Source organism: Tetranychus urticae, chromosome 3 (genome assembly GCF_039701765.1).
Source record: "Tetranychus urticae isolate SD_2017Ah chromosome 3, NJAU_TeUrti_SD_1.0, whole genome shotgun sequence".
In the NCBI taxonomy this organism is placed as follows: Eukaryota; Metazoa; Arthropoda; class Arachnida; order Trombidiformes; family Tetranychidae; genus Tetranychus; species Tetranychus urticae.
Window position 1 is genome coordinate 9,562,666 of NC_142960.1, and position 12,799 is coordinate 9,575,464.

The window sequence follows — 12,799 nt, forward strand, 5'->3', positions numbered from 1 at the left end:
TATCGATCATAAAATTCCTCAATTTGTCAAATAAACAGCCTTTTTTGCCCAAACCCACTCACCACTCGATTTAAACCGATTCTGTACTAAACCTGTGGATATTAATTTTAAAGGTCGATTTGTCTCTTCACTCGTTTGTTTTTGCTATTATTTTGACTTTGCTGTTCCCAAAATGAATAGTTACTGTAAAGGTAAACTCTCAGGAAGCCTATTTCAGCCGTTTTCACTTATTTTTACATGAAAATCAAATAATCCTTGGCTTAAAGTTTTTCCTTTTTTTTCTCTCTCTCTTTTGCTCAACCTTTTGTATTTCATTTTCATCTCTCATGAAAAGCTCATTCATCCATCCATTCTTAAGGCTACCAAAAGTTTAATATTAAATATACACAGAGAGTGAGAAGGAAAGAGGTTCACATGAACTAAATATAATAAGAAAGGATATGATGATAACAGATGATGATAAAAGAAGATTCATTGCAAGGAAAAAATGACGATACTCAAGACTATTGTACTAGACATAAGACTTTTATCAATAACGATATTTTCAATTTGGCCTCATTTTGTAGTAAAGTAAACTGTTGATGATAAACATCATGATTCTTACAAGCGTTTCAGTGTAAACATAAAACCGTCCAAATATATTGAGTTTGTAGGAAAAAGAAGAAGGCGAAAAAAAAGTCTTTTGTTATCCAGGAAAATCTTATTAATACAATTTTCTCTTTTTTCACCCAATTCTGAGCATGGAAAGTGAAAACTGTGAATATCAATGGCTAAAGTCTTTCTTTCACCTTTATCTGTCTACCTCTTGTTGATTGTTCACAATCTAATACATCATTTAACCTGTTGATATGTTTACTCGATAATATTAATATCCAAACATTAATATCCATGTTTTTCAACCTTTTACTTTGGGTTACCTTGACGTTAAACCGCTATCAATCCATTATCAATGTAATATTGAATACAGTCACAGTTTTGGGTTAATCTCATTCAAACAATTAATCCTGAAATTGTTGTTCCCTTAAACATGTACATTAACCTGGTAACAAAACCTTTACATTTCCAGTGTTTTACCCTTTGGAGTGACCATTAATGACAAAATTGGGTTCATCAGGTTGTCTTAACACTATTCACTGGTAATAATGAAAGATCAAGATGAAGAGAAAAAGTCTCTTTTTTTTATATTTCTTGTCTATTAACCTCTTCTATTTACCCTGACAATTGAAAACTGATTCCTCTATTGATTATTTAGGCCAGTTGATTGTCTTTTTTTTAAGTGAAATCAACAATACAATTGATACGATTCACTTGTTGATAAAGAAGAAGAGCTAGAAATGTCCATAATATTGTTTTTTGTTTCCTCGACTCAACCATTTTATCATTACAATCCAAGTTGATTAAATAATCAACCAATTTTGGACCCAATCACTTTCACCTCTCATTTACACAGCTTTAAATAAATTGTTGACATTGGACAGTTTACCTTAACAAACAATATCCAATGTTAATAATACATTTAGATGGTAAAGCAAACAATTAACCGATTTTATCCTCAAAAACCAAATTTCTCAATCAACATTTTCTCCAATCAAATCAATTAATCAATCAAGAATCAAGTATTGACTTTAAACTAATTTCAATTCAAGCTTCAAGTGTTTCAACAGAAACCAATTGAAACATTTCATTTTACTTTTTAATTCCAATGTTAATTGATTTTTCCCTTCAAGTAAAGTTCAATTTCAAACAACATTGGATTCTTTGATCTTTCTTGATATTTTCATCTTATCCAAGCCCTGTCTTTGATCCAATAGATGATCATTTGAATTGAACATTTAGAGTTGATGAAAAGGTGAAATGAAAATTTATCTGTATTTTTATCTCATCTTTTATTTTAATACAACAGCAACGGCTAATATAATAAGAGCAGTAAAAAAAGACTGGAAAAAACATCAAAATCTACTTGAGTTTTACAATAAGTTACTTGGGAATTCATGTTATTTGTTTATTTTATCCAACATTCTTTATTCTTTATTTACCAAAAGTTACCTTGTTTCCAATTATTCTTTGTGTCATTCCTGGTCGACACCATTTTCGCCTTCTTTCTTCCTCTGTCTATCAACTTAACCATTACCCATTTGAAGCACCAATCTTCTTAAGAATCTATCGCAACATTTTTACTTATCTCTTACCATTGAAACAAAGAACCAAAAATGAGATGAAAAAAAAGTAGAAGAAGAAGAAAAGTTTCAGATATTCCAGTTCCATTGAGACTTATCACCTTTAAGTCTTTGTCATTCTGTCTTCTTACCTTTATATGCTACTACAAAAAACCTTTATTGGCTTAGTTAGTATCTTTTAGCACACTTTCAATATAAAATATAAATAACTTTGAAACTGATGAAGACACCTTACTGTGAGTCAATTTTACAACAACCGTAAAACTCACATCAAAATCAGATCCATTATCAATCATGTTAGGCTTGTATTGAATGGTTTCAAAAATGTTCTTGTTTCATCAAATTTTCAATCGACTAAATTGGATGAAAATGTCACGAAAACAAAATTCAAGATCAAGATCTGGATCAACTCATTTCTCAACAAAATCATCATCAAAAATTGTAAATAACTTGTTGATCCAAACTCGGATAATCTGAAGCACAAAATCCATTCTTAGTTGATTCAAAGTTCAGTTCAACGAAAAAAGTTAAAGCTAAATCGAGTCTAAACTTGATTCAATTATTTTCAAACTCAAGCTCATTGTAAACATTGTAATCGTAAACTCGTTTCATGATAATGATGATTTAATGAAGATTTAATTTTAAGCTTGTTAATAGCCTTAAACAAAGTTTCAATTTTTGTAACATTTTCAAGCTCAAAGTATTATTTGTTTCACATTATCAATCAATAACACTTTTGGATGTTGGATGTGAACTTATCAATTATTGAAAGAAATTGGTGATAATTTTGTGATTAAATTTTCATCAAATGACATTTGCAATTTTTCAATATTCAGGGTTTATTGTTGTGTTCAATAATTTCATCTTTTGCTTTGGTTAACAGATAGTAAATTATTTCATTTTGATTTCACCATTTCGTGTTTTCTTTATTCATGTTCATGTAAATAGTCATGAAATTAATCAAATTGAAGAGGCAAACAATGGTAAATATAATCATGTTGCAAACCTTTTCACTCTTGAATAAATATACAACATTTGATTCCCTAGTTGGTAGAGATGAATCCCTGATAAATGAGGGAAAAGGCAACTTTTAGACGGGCAAAAATACATGAGAAGATGAAGAAAAGCAAAATCAGTAACTTTGATATCTTTGTATTGAAAGATACTGGTAAATCCATAACTGTTATTGTATTAATACATAACTATAATATTTAAGGATACAATGAATGGTATTTAGTGTGGGCTTTTCAAATTCAATGTTCACAGATGAAACTTTCTTTCCAAAATGAATAGTTTGTGCTCATTCATTCAGGTTAAACTTTTCATCTTTTCAATAACATCAACTTTTACTAAATCCTAACTTTTTCAGCACAATTTCATGTTTCTATCCAATTTCAGCATAAAATGGATTCTCTTTCTGGATTTGTCAGACTTTTTAATACATTTTTTACATTTATCGATGTTAGTAGAAGTACACATTTTGGAAAGTCTGGAAAAATAAAGAATCTTTTGCATTTTTCTACCTGTTCGAGATCCACTGATGCTGGAACTGAAACTTGGACAGAGACTTCTAAATTCATGTCTCAAGATAATTTGATGCATTTTTACTTCCAACTAAATGAAAGGTCTGAAAGAAAAGTTTTTAAGAAAAATGATTTCTCTATCAAATAGTTGAAATGGTAAACTACGAAGAAATTTGACAAGTTAGTGTTTATCGTCAACATTAATCTGGCCGACACCTGAATATGTTTTGGAATAAAATGTCAAATGGTTAATCGCCATCGCATATATTTTTATTCAATTGTGACTGATATCAGGGACTTAGTGAACTGAGAAGTACAAAGTTGAAGAACTAAGTGAAGTTTGTTTACAATGCTTCTATTTTTACACACAATGATGAGTGGATAAAGAGAATGCTTTTGGACTCTTAGACTGTCAGAAAATTCGTTGTTATCCTGTTTTCCCTTTAGGGGCCAAATTAAGGTCACAATCGATATTTGGAGAAGGAGTGAGAAGATGTAAGAAACTGTCTGTGCAAGAGAACAACAAGTTAAAACTAGTCATATTTAAACTAGTCGTAACATAATAAAATGTAATAAGTATGTAATAAGTATATGTAACGTCGTAATGTCCATACATCATACGCTCAAAAAAATAAAATTTCAGCGAAGAATTACCAGATTGAAGGTAAACAGGCTATTTAAGTTATCCAGTAGATTGAGATTGTTTAACATTTCGAACCTTCATTTGCGGCAAAACTCTTTCAATTTTGCTTGAGAAGTAGAAAGCTTTGAGAAAAATTCGGTCATCTTTCCAATGGTAAGAGTTATGAACATTTGAATAACAAGATGTTTCAAAACGCGCATGAGGCAATCTATCCGTGTTACTTGTGATATAGCAAAGAAAAATTGCTAACTTCAGGTTTCCAGAAACTGAACAGCTCACTTCCAATATTCACACAATTACCATAAGTAATAACCAAGTTTTCTAAAGAGGACATGGTCAAGTTCAAAGTTTAATACGAAATGGAAACAAATCCGAGAACTCATTGTTCTTATTGGTAAAACAAAGAGTCCTCGTAGGGTGATGGTCAATAATTACGTTTTCCCTTCCTATCGCATAGCCTTATAACTTTTTTCACTAAACCTTGATTGACCTTTCTTCCTCTTGTGATTAATCGATCCGAAAAATTTTGAACTCTAAGAAAATGACCTTTAAATGTCAATTATAAGTCCAATAACGGAACAAATGACTTGCGTTCGAACTTTTGGTTCTTAAAACCTTTGAAGCTCATGGTCCAAGTCTGAGGTCTGTAGTATCAACCGTACGTGAGTTATGCCTGCAAAAAGGCATAAAATGAAAAAACGCCCGCTACTTTTAATATGGGGACTAGTTTTCACGAAATTAGCTAAAGCTAGCTCATCAAAGTAGAGCAAAAGTCAAGATAAGAGCATCGATTCAATGTGTATCCATGAATTTTTTTCTTTATGAAACTCAGTTTTCTCCAGATCATTTTGTCTGAACAATTCCAAAATTTTGACAAGTGTTTTGATTTCAAAGTCTAATACTCTAGTCTTATCTATATTCATTGGTTAAATCATCTAATTAACAAGTGACTAACAATACTTTTTCTCATTACTTTTGGTCAACCTGTATATTGTACATTACTTTAATGGCACAATTCAACTAATGATGAAAAGTTGAACAGTCTTGAGAATTGCGATGATATAAAGAGATTTTCTTATTTATGTACTGATGAAGACAACTGTTAATATACATTTTATCCAATGATGAAGATAATATAATGCCATTTGCGAGTCTATCCTAACTAACTGGTCTAACATTATTACCATTGCTATTAATGCTATTTATTATTTTATCTGTTGATGAAAATTTTAGGACCAAATATAATATTAATGGTCACACAAAACTGTGTCTTCAGACAGTCAAAGAATCTGGGCAAAAAGAAGAAGAAAAAAAGAATAGAATCTGAAGACAAAGACTTGAGACTGGCAACGAAAAAGCTGCAAAAAAATATTACAGGTGAGAGTAAAAAAGTGCAGTAAAGTTTACAAGATAATCAAAGTTGCAAGTATTAACAGTATAGCAAGGATTATTGAAGCTTAAACTAGTTGGTATAAAATAAAATTATGTTTAACTGAATGTGTATCGACGTATGCAAGAATACATGGCAAAATGTGTGTTTATGTGTAAAATATTAAGAATGAAAAAACAGCTTATTTTGGGAGAAAAAACTTTTTCCATGAAAAAAAATTCATGTTAAACCTTTCATCAACTCTGAAAATTTCAACTCTATTTTGCATTTCTGTCTTTGCTTGTTATCATTTTTGATTTATACCTTTTCACTCCCAGTTTCACTCCCAACTCAAGTTGATATAAAAATATTGCGACTTGCAAGCATTATCATTACCTCAACTGTGAGGTTAATGTTTTCAGTTTTTCACCATTTTCACCTGTTCGACAAAAGAGTTTATCATTTCTCGAGAATCAGAGTTTTCAGCGACATTCAGTTTCCCTGCTCAGGATGCAAGAATTTCACAATCGATTCAAAAAATTTTACTTCGCAAGTTTTAGTCATTTAATTGACGAGAAAAAAAAGATTTTGCATTTTTTTGTCGAAATTTTTTCCATGGTTCAATGGAATGAATTCAAATGAATAAATGAATTTTTCACTCGACTTGGTTGAATAGCAAATGGTTCAACTTTTATTTTCATTGATTGATTTTTGCTGCTTATTGTTTGATCTTATTCAACATTTCATTTTGAACCTGCCAACTAATTGAACAAAATTGCAACTTTTCATTCTGCTTCAGGCTGATTTTCACATGAACTTTATAATTTGTCGGTTAAAGTTTTACTCTCATTACAAGTTCATTTATCTGATACACTTTGTTTAGAATTTTTTTTCATCAGAAATCTTCATTTCCTTTTCTCTTCCATTTCCATGCATGAAAAGTTTGAACCATTTATTTACATTAAACATTTACTTATACCAATTTCAATCACCAGCTCATTTCAGGTATTATTGGAAAATGAGTGCAAAATTGTTTACTGGTGACCAGAATTTGGAAAAATTTTATTCTTTTTCATTAGAAAAGTTCATTGGATTGTGATTAATTCTTTTGATTACAAATGATCAATCATCTTGAAAGACTGAAAGTGAATCAATTTGGATGACACAAAATTGATATTGACATCAATTAAAGCATTGATTATTGTCACTCGATTTGTTTCTTATAATTTCAGTTCAATCCATCATGATCATGATCCATAAAACAGTTCAATTTCATTGAATAGATAAACTCACAAATCTAATTGGAACAATTAAATGAAAAAAGAAAAGAAATCATCTGAAGGCGAAAATTCTCAAAATCTAAAATCGATTCCAGATTTTCATGTAAAACTGAAATCAGAATTGAATAGAAGACAAAATCATGTTTTTCCAGCATTTTCTGTTCATTTGTTTACCTTGATAAAAGCACTTTTTCATTCATCAAATGTTCGATTTATCATGATTACCATGATATTTGAAGTAATAATTTTTATCAATTTAACCGATAAACCATTGATAGAGACAAATAGCAAGTTGAAGTTCAATAAAAAAGAAACTAAAATAATCGAAATATTATTCCGGTTGAATTGGTGGAATCAAAAGTTCGTTGCTATTACAGTTATCATTTTATTCTGCTAACGATTCTTCAACTTTTCGACCTTCAATTTCTCTTTACTTTTTTTCAGAATTCATTTTTAAACTGAATTTCCATCCATTTTTATCTTTTCCAGAGCAAAAAAATAATTTCCTTTTAAAACATCAATTGAACCTGGTTAACATTTTCATGCAGATAAACTTCATGTGTTTACTTATCAATAAAATCATATTTCACCTGGAAAAAAGAAAAAAAAGGAAAATTCTAAACTCGAACTTTAGGTAAAATAAAATTCCAACACATGAAACTCTCTAATTTGTGATTCAATTTCACCTAATAAACTCTAAATTAGTTTTCAATCGAATTTAAAATTCTCTTGATTTCATTTCTTCAATCAATTTCATGTCCTTTCATTGAACCAATATTTTAATCAAATTTGATATTTGCATCCAAATGAACCAGAATTCGAGTTCTAAAAAAGGCAAAGAATTCACAGAATTACGATCGAAGTTTGATTCATGAAAATGAACAAAATCTCGAGTTAAACATCATTCATTCATTGTTTGAACATTTCCGAGTTTCTCTTGTTTTTACCTGAAAATGATTTGCTTAAAAATATAAATGTTTCAATCTCATTATTCATTGCCTTTGATGAAACATTTTCAGGTTTGGAATGAAATTGATTGAAAATTTGAGCAAAAATTTGTTTTACCTTTCAACTTGTTTCTTTCATTTATTCATTAAAACCTTGAATATTGTAACAATCAAGTTCATCTTTTCCCATGTTACTGGTGACAATTTTGTTATCTTTTATGAGTTGAAGCAATGAAAGAAAGTTACTCAAGAATATCATGAAATAGCTGAAACCCTTGAGGTGATTCCTCAACAATCAACTACACTTACATTAACTCTTTGACATTCTCATTTCAATCATTGGACTGGTAATTTAAATTTCAACTCACTTAATTATCAACCAATTAGTCGAGCCCAGAATTTTAATGAAACATTTCATAGCTTTGAAAACATTCAGCTTCACCAAGCCTGTCAAGTTGAGACATTCTTGAGATATTATTCAATTATAAGAAAAAGAAAAAAGTTGATCGCCCTGAAAGGCAGCAATTTAAATTTCTATTCATTTCAACCTTTAGACTAAATTTGACGTAAACTTTCATAATCAGCATTTTCCAAGTAAATTGTTGATCAGAAAAAAAAGTTAATCAAATTAACCGACTTTTCAATTGTTACAATGACTTTTTTGTCAACCTTTCAGTTTGTTTCATTTTGCAATAAAGTTTGTTGATGTTTTATGAATGTCAATGATCATCAAATTGGAATACAAGATGAAAGAGTTACAATGAAATTACATTCATTTAATTTTATTAGAAGCAATTTAACCGTTTCTTTTCAACAATGTTTTCTGTACACTTCATCATTGTCATTGTCATCTTCATCCTTCTTTACAAATTTTCACTTCTTTTACCTTGTTTACTTTGTACAATGTGTTCGTTATTTTGTATTGCTATTGGTATTGAACACTTATTTCATTTTGATATCTTTCTGTCGATAATTTTGATTAGTTTTTCCCTTTTGTTCAGATGAATTTCCATCAACCATGAAAATTGGGATTCACTTTTTGCTTCTTCTCGCTTCCATTAAAGTGTAATATTTTTCACATTCAAAACAAAATCAATTTTAGTCTGATATTGCATTTACACACTTCTTTGGTCGATAACTTTTATCCTAATTTGCATTATATTAACTTGAAATAAAGTTACGTTCAAAGGAAACTCTCAGTTGAATTGCTAATTGAATCAAAATTGGCAGCTTCAAGGTTCACATATTGATTAATTGCTTTTCTCAGTTTCATTTTCAAAGATTCTAACGATTCCATTTGCAACGAAAAGACATTCCAACTTTCCCTCTCACCAATGTTAACAGTTACTTTAAGACAAACCAAGATTTCGTTATAAATCGCTTTTTATGGACTAGAACAGAGGTTGAGATTGTCAGGGATTGCACATTGGATTAGGATTGATGTCAGATGCGAGAAGTATTTTAGTGTTCATTAGCTAATTTAAAGCCAGTCGGTCTCGTATTTGTGACCTTAAATGGACCCAAATACTCTGATCACTCTGCAATTCTTAAAATTCCGTGATTACTGATTGCATATTAACTAGAAACTTTGCAATTTGCAGAAAGAATACAATTTTTCTCAAGTTTACATTTTGAGAAAACAGTTTTGTCTAATTTCTCGAAAATGGATTTCTGTTTTTATATACTTAACATCAACTAATCCCATCAGTAGAATCAACAACCATCAATTTGATGAATTACCTTGCAATGAAATTGCTTTCAAATAAGATCAATTTTGATATATAAATTGTTGTTGTTGTTTCATCATTAAATTCAATTAAACCTTCTGTTACCCATTCAACTGAAAAGCCAGTAAACCATAAGCTCAAGTCAATGAGCATTTACTTCACCTCAACCAGTTGTTGACCTTTTAAAGTAAAATTTTTATTCTCTTCACCCGAATTTAGTCCAATTATTTCATATTTCATTGACCACTTAGTCTTCAGTTTCCATTAACCCAAACAGCAAACCTACCCTCTTATTGACCATAATGATAGTTTAGCCTGTTGAAGTAAACTGTTCAATTATAAGCAAAAATCAAAACTCGAAAAAAAAGTACAAATTTAAGGTTAATTATGAAAAGATGCAAATTGTAACTTTTGCTGAAACCAAATCTAATTTACATTTAAACAAGGATAAATTTACATATTAATTTGTTTCTTTGCTTGTATTTGCAAAATGGTCAGTAAAAGTGCAACAATGAAACTAGAAAATCGATGAAAATGTTGATCAGATTTGTTCATTCAAATTAACCCTTCAAAACTGAAATCTCTATTCATGTAACAGGAAAATATCTTGAAAGTAGATTCGTTGAAAACATGGGAAACAGTCTTTTCGCTAACAATTCAATATTCAATTTTCGATATTCAAGTCTCTTCAGATGAACACTTTTCAAAAGAAGCAACTTGAAGGATAAAAGTGAAAAGCAAAATGTCGAGAGACTTTCAAGGGTTCAAGTGATTTACGAGTGAAAAGTGCTCGTGATTAGTCTGTTGCCGTTAAAAGAGCAGCAATGAAAAGGCAAAACTCGAGATGAATCAATTTTTGTTTCTTTTGCTTCATTTGAATTGGTGAAGGGCAAACGTTGGACTCGACATTTTCCTTGTACTTTTCAAGAGCTCTTCAATCACTTCGCCAACAAGCTTCATCAGAAATTAATTTGTCATTAACTTTACACAATTACTTCAGTCATTAAGGAAACATTCAAATTAGTAAGCAAAGGTTGAAAAATAACTTTAACTTTTCCATTCCTTTGAAGGCATCTTTGATTCATGTTGAGAAGAGTTGACAATGAAAAATATCTGTTCATTTAAATACCATTCACAGTATGGAAAGTTCTGTATTAATATTCATTCCATTCCAGCCTTTTTACCTCTGTTTATGTAAATATCATGTATCATGATAATCAGAAAATATCATCTTTTCTCACTGATTAAATTGCAACAAAGGTTTCGTGATCATGTTTACAAACTTTCACTGAACATTACATTTCCCAAAATATACATTCAATGAACAGGAATAAAAGCTCAATGATAAATGTCACAATTTTCATTGAAAACTGTTAACAAAATGTTAACATTAGCGACATTTTGTGAAATTGAATTTCCTAAAGAAACTTGTTGAATGGAAATTTTCATTTTTTCAACTTTTCAAAATTCGATTCTCTGAGAAATGAATAAGAAAAGCGGTGAAACAATTAACAGAAAATGAAGTTTTTCCGATTTCGATCAACTGTTGACAGAATCTATGTTTAGTTCAACATTCAATCCTTTCTTCATCAAATGTTGAACCGTTTAATGAGCAATCTGTCAACCTTACTGTGAAAATTCTTTCGAGTGAATGTTGACAGGAAAATAAAGTATAACTTGGAATATCATTTAGTCGAAAAAGTTTTTCATTTTCATTTTTTAATAAACATTTCATTGGAAATTCCATTAAAAATCGCAAAATCAATGGTAACCTGGATTTGAAATTATTAGCCTTTTCCTTCTGTTCAACTAACCACTAAAATGTATTAAAGGTTATGAAGACGAATCTAGTGATAAAAAATGTGAACCTGAAATAGAAAAAAAATAAAAGGTAAAAGTTCCAAAAGAATTGATTTATGTTTCCTGGTTTTCTTAAAGGTTTAAGTAGTGAGAATTAAAGGAATGAAGCAAAAGTCGAGGAAGAAGAAGAAAAGAAAAGAATAAAATGAAATCCAAGAAAATAGACTTAGAACTCATTAGTGGCTTTATTCTTGATATAATGTTCAAATCATTAATTTACCTTCGTCAAGACTTAATGCCAAATTACCTGAAGAAATGATGAGCTCGTTGCTCATCATCATTAAACTCAGAGAACAACAAATTTCAGATTCGATTGGACATCTTTCAAACCATCTTTCGAATCATCTTTCACTAATAAACTAATTATCGAACCAAAAAGCATATGCAAAGCACTTTGTAACTCAATTTTTAAGCTTTCTCAAAATCTTTTCCTCGCTTCGTCAGTTTCAATGTTAAATTTCGTGTTGATTTAAACTCATTTTACTTTACGAAAGGTTAAGCAATATCAATTTGATTCATGTCATGGATTTGATTTATTGATTGATTTGAAATATCGCGTTAAAACGTTTCTCAGATCGTTAGGTTTCTTTATGAACATGAAGGAAAATGTTTTTTTCGCAGATTCCATTGAAGCAATTTATCCGAGAAAATCGATAAAAATGTTGGTAAAAATAGAAGAAATAATTTGTAAATTTGTGAAAACGAAACGAAAGCTTTTTAATATAAAATGCAGGAAATTTGAAGACAAACATCAGTTTTGGTAAAGAGGATAACTTGCAATAACAGAGGAAAAGGAATGTTATCAAAGTTATCGTGAAAAATGTTACTGGGAGTTAAATTATCAAATTTTCATTCCAATGATTCTATTGTTTTTTCAGCTTCTCCTTACAGTGTAATACAATGTGTGATTCAACCTTTAGCTATCATTTCAATTTAATGTGACTGGTTGATTCAATGATAATGTTGAGACGGATGTTTAAAAGTCATTTATTTAGTTGAGAGTGAAAATATGCTCAAGACTCATTTCATGTCAGGCAACAATATTTGGTTTGAAAAGTTGGTACCTTTTTATGGTTTGGATAAATAATGAAATGATAAAGCCAAATTATAAGGGAAGAAAAAGTAAAGATGATGAATTGTTCCAAATATAAAACAGAATTATGATATTCTCATTGTCACCATTATTTTGGTGAAAAGAAAAAGTTGAATGAAGAGAAGAAAAAATTGTTTGAAAAATGGTGAACAAATGCCAAACATTCAGTCTATTATTATC

The 12,799-nt window shown here is 29.8% G+C and overlaps 1 protein-coding gene across 2 annotated transcripts in view; it reads left to right on the plus strand.

Annotated features, from left to right (window-relative positions):
• The window catches only part of LOC107369275 (SCY1-like protein 2), a 32,714-nt gene that overhangs the window by 1,264 nt on the left and 18,651 nt on the right, over positions 1–12,799 (plus strand). The gene's annotated exons all lie outside the window — the stretch shown is intronic.